We start from the raw sequence: 13,383 nt of genomic DNA on the forward strand, positions 1-13,383 counted from the left end.
GTTAAATCTCTCTGAGGTTTATGGAGAGTCCGAAAGATCTGCCCGCTTTAACATAATGAGAGAAATCTTAGCATGTAAGATGAGCGATGGTAGTTCTGTGCACGATCATATCATGCATATGATAAATTTGTTTGACAAGCTTGATCTGCTAGGAGGGGGTATCTGTCACAGCCCACTATCCCAATGACGGGTTAACAGGGGTTATGACTTGGGGTGAACAATAAGAAATGGAAATGGACAATTACTTAACATTAAAGTATATGAAAATATCACTTATAGATAAAAAAACTAGGATCATATATGATCATTTGGATACTTATAAAACAAACACATAAAAGAGAACTGATTAAGGTGGTTTACCCAATAACACGTGTAACAACTTCATAACATAGAGTTATCCTAATCAAAGTGTTTTGCAGCGGAAAACGTGTGAGATATACATATGAAGATGTATACTCAAGGTTACATTTCTTGAAATGTCAAAGGAACACCCGCTCAACATCATTCCATTCCATCAACTGCTCAACCTGCACATTTAGAAATACATGCAGGGCTGAGTATAAAGATACTCAGTGGGCATAGCCGAAAATACAACATGCATACATATATAAATTGAACTGCCATAACAGTAACACACAGGGGTTTTCTTAAATGACCTGCGCTTACTAAAATATTTCTTTCATTTTCATAAAGTCGATCGGCCGATCATTTTCCTTCATATGATCCATATCTGTTCCTTTCTGTCACGCGCCGGGAAGGAGGCCTCCTTACCACGGACGCCAAGACCGGTCGCAAGCGACTCGCGGTCTCCATGAGTGTACACGTTAACCCTAGCTAGCGACCTTTGTCTAGCATAGGATCCCAATTGGATTTCCTTTAAAGTTGGCGAACCAACACAGATAGGATACATATAAAAACATAAACATTTTTGGCAGTCAATCATTTCATAAACATTTCATTTCATTTCATGAACATTTCATTTTCATTTCATAAGAGTCATTTATCATTTGGGCATAATAATAAACTGAAATTAACAGTTAAAATCATCTCATGCATATATTCGTATAAGAGGCCTACGACACGCAGGGGATCTCTATATACGTATAGTAAAAGTAATGCCCACCTGTATAGGCAAAGCCTGTCGTTTAACCTTATCTCTGAATCGGAATAGCAGTGCTAATCCTTCTGATGCTCGAAGCCTACAAGAAATCTATTCTCAATAGGTCTCCTTGTATCTAATCTTAAGTCATGGTGTAGTGCTTAACATTCTATGATTCACTTAGCCGGGTTTTCAAAATTTAATAAATAAATACTTGAAAATATTTCTCTTGAGTTAAGAACACCAACAATATTCTTACTCAATTTTCTTAAATAATTGGATTTATAAATAAAACCAATTAAATCATAAATACTTTTATTGCATGATGCAAATGCATACTTAGCATATGGTAAGTAATTACTTAAAATATGCACATAATAATGATATAATATTATTATACAAATCATCTCATGCTTAATCGTATATGCACATAATAATAATAATAATAATATTATTATGCAATTTATTCTTTAAATAAAAATTATTCAAACCTTGCTATAAGTCCAATTAATAAATAATGGGCAGCCCATTTAAAATAATTAAATCAAGGACCTCCCCCTTTTTCTTAAAAATTTTCGCAGCCCACTATAAAATGGGCAGCCCAAGTTAATTAAACAATAATAGGGCCATCTATCAAATAATTGAATTAAGGCCCAACATTTTCCTTAAAAAAAAATCGGCCCAAGTGGTATTTAAGTAAGGCCCATCTGTTTTAATAAAATAAAGGCCCAACTGAAAATTAAACAAAGAAAATCGGCCCACAACCAAACCCAACAATCGGCCCAATTAAAGAGCCCAACTGAAATTAAAAGAAAAGGCCCAATTTTAAGCCCAATTTTAAGCCCAACCCCAAAACCCTTCTTCTTCACAGACGCCCCCCCCCCTTTCATTCTCAACTCTCTCTCTCTCGATTCGCCCCTCTCTCTCTCAGCCATAAGTTCCGCCGCAGCGGCTCCGTCTCCGGCGAAAGGCTGCCGGCTGGTCACCCCTCGCCTCCCCCAAATCACACGCACACACACACGCAACTGCAGATCTTACTCCCTCTCTCCCAAGACTCCGCCGCCGACTCCACCAACCCCGGCGACTCAGGGAAACGATGACGAGCGCCGTCGACTCCACTCAACCCCGGCGACTCAGGGAAACGATGACGAGCGCCGTCGACTCTCCTCTCCCTCAACTGCTCTCCCTTCTCTCGCGCTAAAACGGACGCCCATCACTTCCCTCTCTCTCTCGCTGACAGTGGCCGAGCACAGCGGCACCTCCTCCCTCTCGATTCAGGTCGACAGCAGCGAGGACCGCCACTGACCGCCGCTGAGCCCTCCACCTCCATCGTTTCTCTCTCAAATCTCTCGCTTGTTCAGAGATCCGACGGCCGTAGCAGCGGGAGCTAACCACCACCGTCCGCCGACTCCGACGTCTCACCTCTCTGTCTCCGGCAGACGACAACAACGCCGCCCCTGTCTACCCTGCTCTCCCTCCGTCCGTGGCCGGACGACAGCGGCAGGGCCGCCGCGCCACGGCCTCCCTCTGCGAAATCTCAGCCTAGTCCAGCCACCACCCCGACTCGACTCACACCCAAAAACAGCAACCCGACTCAACGTAGCAAGTTCAGAAATAAAGAATAAAAATTCAAGCTTTGTGGTTCTACTTCTCTTCTCAATCATGCTTCATATATGTATATATGTACACAGATTGTATGCAGTTTTAACATAAAGGGAAAATCATGCTTCAAGACTCATCTTTTATTGAAACATTGAGGCTTATGCAGTTCAAACTTGTATTTGTTGGTTTTCTAGTGTGATTTATAAAGCTAAAGTAAAACATAATTTAAGTTGGTAAACCTTGAATGAGAGGGCTGATCGTTTGCTGCTGCTGCTGAATTGTTGAAGGAGATGAGCTTGGAATATATATTTTGTATAGACTTATGAATTTGAGTTTCTTTCTTGCGAAGTGATATGTGGTGAGTGATCAATTAATTTGTGCCTAATGGAAAAAGGCAGAAACTTGGTTGATGTATAGTTGTATTGCAGATGAGGAGTCTGACTGTAAAGGCATGGCTTGATTGCCTGTAAAGGAGTAGATGTAGTGGGTGTATTGCAGTAGGGAAGTTGGTGATGTGCAGTAGAGGAGTTAGTGGTGGGAGTAGGTGTAGGAATAAAAATGAAATAAAATAAGATAAAATAAAATAAAAAGTCTTCCAGGTTGTACTATGAAAACTGTAATAATCGTTCAGTGTTTGCTTAAATAAAAGCTCGTAAAAAAAATGCTTTGAATGCTAAATTAAATAAATATGCGACGCACATAAATTTAATAACTAAATTTATAAATGTGTTTTTTTTTTTAAACACTTTTGTTAGAATTAAAATAAACTCTTTTTCTCAATCCGGCGTGAATCATCTTAAATCTTAAGTTTAAAATAAATTCTAAATTTAGCTCGGGGAAACGGGGTATTACATTCCTCCCTCCTTATAAAAATTCCGTCCTCGGAATTGCATATCTGGTATTCTATCTTGTGATACTAGTCATTCGTTTCATTCATCTCTTTTGTGGCCTTTTCCATCCTGTGATGGTTCCACTACACGACGAGAACAATATTATTGCCTCGTAAAACTTGAATCTTGCGATCAAGTATCTGGACTGATTTCTCATCACAACTTAGGTCCTGGCTATGACTACTTTATCTTGCTTAATCACATGCTTTCTTAATTGCGAGGTGCTATACGTATTGTATACATCCACAATGCTTGGTGGCAGAGCCAACTTATAGGCTACAAAGACCTAACTTATCTAGGGTCTCAAAAGGTCCTATATAACGGGGTCGTAACTTGCCCCTCTTTCCGAAACGTATAACTCCCTTTGAGGGAGAGACTTTGAGGAAAACTCGATCCCCAACATTAAATTCTAATTCCAATCGGCGTTTATCGGCGTAAGACTTTTGTCTATCTTGAGTTTCTTTGATTCTTTGCTTGATGTGGTCGACTTTCTCAATCGCCTGTTGGACCAGTTCAGGACCTAACAACATTCTTGCACCCACTTCATCTTAGTAAAGTGGTGAACTACCTTAATTGTTTCCTTCGTCCTAAGTCACCTTCTCAGATTTGACTAGGGACTTCTAATATCAAACTTTTCTCATCATCTTGGTAACTTTCACTTAAAGATTAATGGCACTCCTTCTGCCATGTAAACTCATTTTCTCATTTTCAAATGATTATTTAATGGGGGTTTCTAAGTTTCTATTGTGGTGGCGTTCCAACTTTATTCTTGCTGTAGCTTCTGGCACTTTAGCCAAAGCATTCACTCTCTTAACTTGAGCCTACTAGCCTTGGGGTTGGGTTATACCTTAAGTTTAGTTCTAGCGCTTTCCTTCCATTTCCTTTTTCTTTACCTCCATCTTGAGGTGGTGTACATATCTTGTTTGTGCGTAAACTTTTTCCTTCTCCAATTTGTTGTAGTGACTCGGTGGTGAGAGTCTCGTTCATTGCTTGTTCCTTCATAATATCTCCCTAGTTTACTAGGGGAATTGAAAATCTCATGCCGCGATTTATTTACGAACTCCTTTACACATTTCTCATTATTCATTTATAAATGACTTAAATAAGCATTTTAAACTCCATTAAAAAGGAATTGATTTAAAACATTTTAATCCTTTTAAAATTCATGCTTATAAAGCCTTAACTCATGCTCTATCTCATATTCTATCTCTTTATTCATCTCTATATAACTCTCCACTCATCTCAAATCCTTAAGTTCAAGGATAAGTTTCAAGAAAATCATGGTACTAAGTCTCGATTTATCTCTCATATAAGGCTCGTCTAATCTCATTCAACACATAGACAACACAATCACATAAGGCACATAAGAAAACACAATCAAACATTATCAAAACATGCTCTGTTTTTACACTGACTCAACTTCAAAATCTAACCTGTTCTTACTCCGACACCTCCTGGACTCGAGACTCATACCAAAAGAAAGGTCATCGAGTCTAATTTCATATATAAAAAAAGTAGAGTCAAAAACTCGAAGTATTGTAGGAGATATGACTGTGTTACTACAGTCTACCATATTCGGCAGTTTTGAGCAATCGAAAACTTGGATTTTTGAAAAAAATAGTAAATGTTGTCAAACTGGGCTCACATTTTGTGGATATCTAGCTAACACAATAAGGTTAATACCATAAAATTTTGGAAAGCTAGAGCACACAGGAAGCTACTGAAATGAATGACTCTTTCCCCTGCTCTCTGAAACTCTCGGTAGTAATGTGCAGTTTCGGTTTTGTATTTTATAAAAATAATAGACGAAGTCCAAATGACTTGAAATTTTACCGATGTTCTCAATACTCATGCAGAGACTTGGTATAAAATTTTCAAAGCTTTTTAACATTGAAAAACCGTCGATCACAGTAGGTCAGTAGGCCTACGAAATTCACCACAATCTCATCTCAAACTCTTAAAATACTCAACTCAACATTCCTTCAAGGAAACTCATCAAAGCTCATTTTAAACACATATAACACTCACAAACATTTAAGCACAATATAATGCTCATCATACTCAAATCTTGACTCTCTTCTTACATCATAACCTCAAATCTCTAGTAAAACGTTTCAATGAACGCATCATTAAAATTCTCTTTTCATTTTCATGCACAAAATTACTCAATTATTCAAACATGATCTCATTCATCATATAAATCATTATACACATATAGATTCCCTTTTATCATGTACTAAACTCTAATGAAACTTCATGTATCATCATAAACTCTTAATAAAACATGACAAACTTTCACATAATGGTCATAAAGCAATTAAACCTCATTTTATCAATCATCGACTTCTCAAAATATGAAAACTCAAAAACTCATATAAACTAAACTAAGTCAAAAATTTTCTTAGCCAACAAAAGACTTACTCAAACATAATTATACACTAATATCATGCTCAAATACATATATCTTAAGCCAAAATCACTTAAATAACACTTAGGCAAAAAGTCATAATTTTTATTAAACTAAACTCTTTTGAAAATATCACTAATCATGTATAACCTATTGATCAAGTCATAGATCTAACATCATAGGTTACCAATTAGCACAAATCAATATCATAAAACAAGATCACATATAGATACACATGTATGTCATCTTCTTCCTCAAACTAACACTTTTCATTTTTCACCTCTCAACCTCAAGCTTCAATCTCATTCATCATTAATCATCTAGATCATCTCATAAACTCAAATCCATCATCAATACATCAATTTATCCATAGGATCTCAACATCCCAATTTTAGGTAAACTAACCTAATAGAAAAATCTATATCTCATGGCTAATCATCAAGATATTCATATATATTAACTCAATAATCATCAATCATCATATAAATCATCGACTCACAATTTCTCAATTTTTTTTTGTAAACTAAACTCAATCGACTTTCACATCTCAAAGCATATACTTTCACAACACACATCAATCATCAACAAACACCACATAGATCTCATTTTTTTTTTCCCCAAATCAAGGAAAGAAAAAGAAAATTTTTGAAGGGTAAAGACCCATTTTTTTTGAAAATTTTAAGAACAAGGGAGAGGTGATTTTCTTTCTTCATACAACATCATTCAAGCAAGATTTATGGAATACATGACCACTTACCCAAATTTCTCACCAAAACTCACATTTTCTCACTCTAGCTTGGAAGCCTTTCTTCAATGATTCTCTTGAATATAAGTAGCTAGGATGTGTTTATGGAAGATTTTAGAGTGGATTGAGGTGTTTTGTAAAATTTTTGGAAGCTCCGAAGGTCTCTTCAATGGAGGAAAATGGAGGAAAGTGAGAGAAAGAGGGAGAGAAATTGAGAGTGGCCGAATGGTGAAGAAAATGAGGGAAATGAAGTGAATTTGTCTTGCTTAGGAAGGATGATTGGAGACCAAACACTATTCACCATTTAATACTTGTCCCCCCCTATACACTAATCCCTTCCCTTCATCTTCATACCACACGTCCACTTCAAGTAAGGCTAAGGAAATTAATCACATGCTTATTAGATTAAAATAATCATGTGTGTGTAAGGTTGTGTAGTCTAGAATAAATCATGTGTTAAGCTACATTAATAAAATCATAAAAGACTAATTACTAATTAATGCAATGCTATAACACAAAACTATTGTGACCAATAGTTAAAATAAATATGGCACTAATATTAGTGCACTTACTCAATTATAATATTCCTCATCATAGGAAAATAATTTGAAAATATTTTGTTTGGAAAAATTTTCATAACCCGACATTCTTTGATTTCTTGGTAAAAATAAATTGCACTTGCTTTGAAAACTTAATTAAAATTCCAAGTGCTAAGGTTATCAAATAAAAATCATAATAACTTGCTCACAATGACATACGTAACAAAACTCACATAATCAATCAGTCACGTAATTTCACATAATATCACGTCAAAGCAGTCGGCAAACACAGACAAACTAGACGTCTATCCGACCGATTTTTTTTTTTTTTTATCAAGGTTTTTCACTCTTTCTTTCTCGACTCTATTTCCAACTCATTATTCATATTTTCTTAATAGGACAGTCAATCTCTCTGACATCTCAGTATTCTCAATAGTGTTAAGACATTATCTCACAACATAGGGAAAAGTACGGGGTGTTACATGTACTATCAAATTTAGATAAAATTCATGACTTCATGCATAATTTAAAATTCATGTGGCTCATATAAATACACTTAACTCACCAATTAAAACTTATGCACCACCTTTATAAAAATTTTCCTTTAACTAAGCACATTAAAACACATATATAATGATTAAATCACATCAGATAAATCAAACCAGTTTTTACTATAAATGGATGCCGAATCCTAATTATTAATAATTAAGCCCTTAATCAGGGATTAAAAGTCGGGGTATGACATACTATCCACTTTCAAAGAAATTTCGTCACGAAATTTGTACCACAGAAAATAATTCTGGGTACTTCTCATTCATGCTAGAATCGAGTTCCCACATCGCCTTTTCTTGATCATAGTGCTTCCAAAGAACTATTACTAAGGGTATCGACTTATTCCTTAGTACTTTAACTTTCCGATCTAGAATAGATTCGGGTCTCTCCTCATATCAATTGGATTCCTAATTCCAATTTATATACACGAGATTTACTTGAGAATAAGTTCCCTCGTCCTTTTGCGGCGGTTCATTTTGCTCCTACCTCATTCCTAGGGCTCATTTACGGGGTATTCTTTTTTTCAAAGACTAAAATAGTCATCAACCCATTTCTTGTTACCTATCACATGAATAACACTTTTCTACGAATTTATCTTAAAACTATCATAGACCAATTAACTTAAGTCCTCGTACTCGAACACTATATTACGGTCTTAGCTTAAACTTTGAATTTTTATCGTAATGAGTGGTCGATATCACTAACAGGACAAAGACTAATCTCAACTAATTACAATGAGACACAATTATACGAAGCCATAATTTGGGTAGTATACTACATCGGTAGACTAACACTTCTTGGTCTTATCAAACAAGGGGATCTATTATGACAACTCACGAGTTGCAAGGCTCAAACTTAACACAACATCAAAACAAGGTGTTGTAGAAATTGTTCAAGAGAATCAAAAGAATGACCAGAGGGTATGAAATGATTAACTACTAGGTCGAACAAAATGACCTCGAGTAAGAGCCCATCTGACTTTTCAATCGAAAGTTGAAACACATGGGTTTTCAACCCAAAAGACGTCTACTGAGATTTGGATCATGTGGACTGGCCAGGTCCAACATCATCACCTCCCAGTCACACGGGAAACATCGTCCCGAACTTGAAGAGCCATGAACATATTATACATAACAAAACATAAGCTCATTATGACAACTAAACTTATCTTAAAGTTCTCTATCCTATTGATCTCAAACCCCAAACCTCTCTTAAGACATATACACACAGACATACGTACACAGGCAAAACACACTATTCTTAAAATCTGTCCTGTAGCAAAAGTCGATTCGATGTTCCGTCGCACTTGAACATTCGAACGTAGAGACTATGGTTCAACCTTTGATGCAACGTTTACCTTGAATTCGTCTCGTATTTTCATTCTGTGCTTTTCCTTTACCTCGTACATATCTTTTCATTCCTCTTTGTAGTTCAAAAGAACCATCATTTTCTTAAGGGAGCTGAGACGTTCTAAGTTCTCTTTCATTCTTCTACATCATCACCTTAAGAATCTAGATTGTAGAGATATACTACTAATCTAGTAGTCTATGTTCTTTTAAAATTGTGATCATGCAACTTATAGCAATCTATGTTCTCCGGGAAAACATATGTCAATTTTTCTATCATTCGTCTGATCATAACATCACAGATTGCGAAAATATGCCATGAAAGGCAAAACATTCAACATTTCATCATAACCTGCTCTTCACATAAACATATTCATGAAACATTTTAGAACATTAACATCTTTAAAACGTTGAAACTGCAGTTACCTTCTTTCCTTGATTGAGCACGATGCAATGGAGTGTTGAGCGGTGCCATATGAACCCGTGTAAGTCTAAAGAATCAAACTAGACTCGACTCTTTAGAATAAGGTTTCTAGGGCCAGAGCGAACGAACCTGGCTCTGATACCACTCTGTCACAGCCCACTATCCCAATGACGGGTTAACAGGGGTTATGACTTGGGGTGAACAATAAGAAATGGAAATGGACAATTACTTAACATTAAAGTATATGAAAATATCACTTATAGATAAAAAAACTAGGATCATATATGATCATTTGGATACTTATAAAACAAACACATAAAAGAGAACTGATTAAGGTGGTTTACCCAATAACACGTGTAACAACTTCATAACATAGAGTTATCCTAATCAAAGTGTTTTGCAGCGGAAAACGTGTGAGATATACATATGAAGATGTATACTCAAGGTTACATTTCTTGAAATGTCAAAGGAACACCCGCTCAACATCATTCCATTCCATCAACTGCTCAACCTGCACATTTAGAAATACATGCAGGGCTGAGTATAAAGATACTCAGTGGGCATAGCCGAAAATACAACATGCATACATATATAAATTGAACTGCCATAACAGTAACACACAGGGGTTTTCTTAAATGACCTGCGCTTACTAAAATATTTCTTTCATTTTCATAAAGTCGATCGGCCGATCATTTTCCTTCATATGATCCATATCTGTTCCTTTCTGTCACGCGCCGGGAAGGAGGCCTCCTTACCACGGACGCCAAGACCGGTCGCATGCGACTCGCGGTCTCCATGAGTGTACACGTTAACCCTAGCTAGCGACCTTTGTCTAGCATAGGATCCCAATTGGATTTCCTTTAAAGTTGGCGAACCAACACAGATAGGATACATATAAAAACATAAACATTTTTGGCAGTCAATCATTTCATAAACATTTCATTTCATTTCATGAACATTTCATTTTCATTTCATAAGAGTCATTTATCATTTGGGCATAATAATAAACTGAAATTAACAGTTAAAATCATCTCATGCATATATTCGTATAAGAGGCCTACGACACGCAGGGGATCTCTATATACGTATAGTAAAAGTAATGCCCACCTGTATAGGCAAAGCCTGTCGTTTAACCTTATCTCTGAATCGGAATAGCAGTGCTAATCCTTCTGATGCTCGAAGCGTACAAGAAATCTATTCTCAATAGGTCTCCTTGTATCTAATCTTAAGTCATGGTGTAGTGCTTAACATTCTATGATTCACTTAGCCGGGTTTTCAAAATTTAATAAATAAATACTTGAAAATATTTCTCTTGAGTTAAGAACACCAACAATATTCTTACTCAATTTTCTTAAATAATTGGATTTATAAATAAAACCAATTAAATCATAAATACTTTTATTGCATGATGCAAATGCATACTTAGCATATGGTAAGTAATTACTTAAAATATGCACATAATAATGATATAATATTATTATACAAATCATCTCATGCTTAATCGTATATGCACATAATAATAATAATAATATTATTATGCAATTTATTCTTTAAATAAAAATTATTCAAACCTTGCTATAAGTCCAATTAATAAATAATGGGCAGCCCATTTAAAATAATTAAATCAAGGACCTCCCCCTTTTTCTTAAAAATTTTCGCAGCCCACTATAAAATGGGCAGCCCAAGTTAATTAAACAATAATAGGGCCATCTATCAAATAATTGAATTAAGGCCCAACATTTTCCTTAAAAAAAAATCGGCCCAAGTGGTATTTAAATAAGGCCCATCTGTTTTAATAAAATAAAGGCCCAACTGAAAATTAAACAAAGAAAATCGGCCCACAACCAAACCCAACAATCGGCCCAATTAAAGAGCCCAACTGAAATTAAAAGAAAAGGCCCAATTTTAAGCCCAATTTTAAGCCCAACCCCAAAACCCTTCTTCTTCACAGACGCCCCCCCCCCTTTCATTCTCAACTCTCTCTCTCTCGATTCGCCCCTCTCTCTCTCAGCCATAAGTTCCGCCGCAGCGGCTCCGTCTCCGGCGAAAGGCTGCCGGCTGGTCACCCCTCGCCTCCCCCAAATCACACGCACACACACACGCAACTGCAGATCTTACTCCCTCTCTCCCAAGACTCCGCCGCCGACTCCACCAACCCCGGCGACTCAGGGAAACGATGACGAGCGCCGTCGACTCCACTCAACCCCGGCGACTCAGGGAAACGATGACGAGCGCCGTCGACTCTCCTCTCCCTCAACTGCTCTCCCTTCTCTCGCGCTAAAACGGACGCCCATCACTTCCCTCTCTCTCTCGCTGACAGTGGCCGAGCACAGCGGCACCTCCTCCCTCTCGATTCAGGTCGACAGCAGCGAGGACCGCCACTGACCGCCGCTGAGCCCTCCACCTCCATCGTTTCTCTCTCAAATCTCTCGCTTGTTCAGAGATCCGACGGCCGTAGCAGCGGGAGCTAACCACCACCGTCCGCCGACTCCGACGTCTCACCTCTCTGTCTCCGGCAGACGACAACAACGCCGCCCCTGTCTACCCTGCTCTCCCTCCGTCCGTGGCCGGACGACAGCGGCAGGGCCGCCGCGCCACGGCCTCCCTCTGCGAAATCTCAGCCTAGTCCAGCCACCACCCCGACTCGACTCACACCCAAAAACAGCAACCCGACTCAACGTAGCAAGTTCAGAAATAAAGAATAAAAATTCAAGCTTTGTGGTTCTACTTCTCTTCTCAATCATGCTTCATATATGTATATATGTACACAGATTGTATGCAGTTTTAACATAAAGGGAAAATCATGCTTCAAGACTCATCTTTTATTGAAACATTGAGGCTTATGCAGTTCAAACTTGTATTTGTTGGTTTTCTAGTGTGATTTATAAAGCTAAAGTAAAACATAATTTAAGTTGGTAAACCTTGAATGAGAGGGCTGATCGTTTGCTGCTGCTGCTGAATTGTTGAAGGAGATGAGCTTGGAATATATATTTTGTATAGACTTATGAATTTGAGTTTCTTTCTTGCGAAGTGATATGTGGTGAGTGATCAATTAATTTGTGCCTAATGGAAAAAGGCAGAAACTTGGTTGATGTATAGTTGTATTGCAGATGAGGAGTCTGACTGTAAAGGCATGGCTTGATTGCCTGTAAAGGAGTAGATGTAGTGGGTGTATTGCAGTAGGGAAGTTGGTGATGTGCAGTAGAGGAGTTAGTGGTGGGAGTAGGTGTAGGAATAAAAATGAAATAAAATAAGATAAAATAAAATAAAAAGTCTTCCAGGTTGTACTATGAAAACTGTAATAATCGTTCAGTGTTTGCTTAAATAAAAGCTCGTAAAAAAAATGCTTTGAATGCTAAATTAAATAAATATGCGACGCACATAAATTTAATAACTAAATTTATAAATGTGTTTTTTTTTTTAAACACTTTTGTTAGAATTAAAATAAACTCTTTTTCTCAATCCGGCGTGAATCATCTTAAATCTTAAGTTTAAAATAAATTCTAAATTTAGCTCGGGGAAACGGGGTATTACAGTATCGAAGGCGAAGCCAAAGTCGATATCATCCTCAACACTCTCCCCAAATCCTATGAGAACTTCCGTCTCAATGTCGTTATGAGCAAGGCAAACTATACTCTTAATGAGTTGTTGAATGCTCTAGTTACGGCGGAGGGAGTCATGGGCACAAGGAAAGAGGTTCTTGTCGCTGCCAAGGGATCTGCATCTTCCTCGAAAGGCGGGAAAAAGAAGTGGAAAGGTCCAAAGGGAAAGAATGACAA

At 37.3% G+C, this 13,383-nt stretch overlaps 2 long non-coding RNA genes across 2 annotated transcripts; both read right to left on the reverse strand.

Moving 5' to 3' along the window:
- Positions 1-228: 228 nt before the first annotated feature.
- LOC131014054 (uncharacterized) lies at positions 229-4,299 on the reverse strand. The gene is made up of 3 exons (XR_009097998.1): positions 2,941-4,299; positions 1,124-1,199; positions 229-527 (listed from the first exon to the last, which is right to left on the reverse strand). It is a non-coding gene; the product is annotated as an uncharacterized LOC131014054 (long non-coding RNA).
- A 5,517-nt stretch (positions 4,300-9,816) lies between these two features.
- Positions 9,817-13,116, reverse strand: LOC131014055 (uncharacterized). The gene is made up of 2 exons (XR_009097999.1): positions 12,526-13,116; positions 9,817-10,115 (listed from the first exon to the last, which is right to left on the reverse strand). It is a non-coding gene; the product is annotated as an uncharacterized LOC131014055 (long non-coding RNA).
- Positions 13,117-13,383: the final 267 nt, after the last annotated feature.

Source organism: Salvia miltiorrhiza, chromosome 3 (assembly GCF_028751815.1).
Source record: "Salvia miltiorrhiza cultivar Shanhuang (shh) chromosome 3, IMPLAD_Smil_shh, whole genome shotgun sequence".
Taxonomy (NCBI): Eukaryota; Viridiplantae; Streptophyta; class Magnoliopsida; order Lamiales; family Lamiaceae; genus Salvia; species Salvia miltiorrhiza.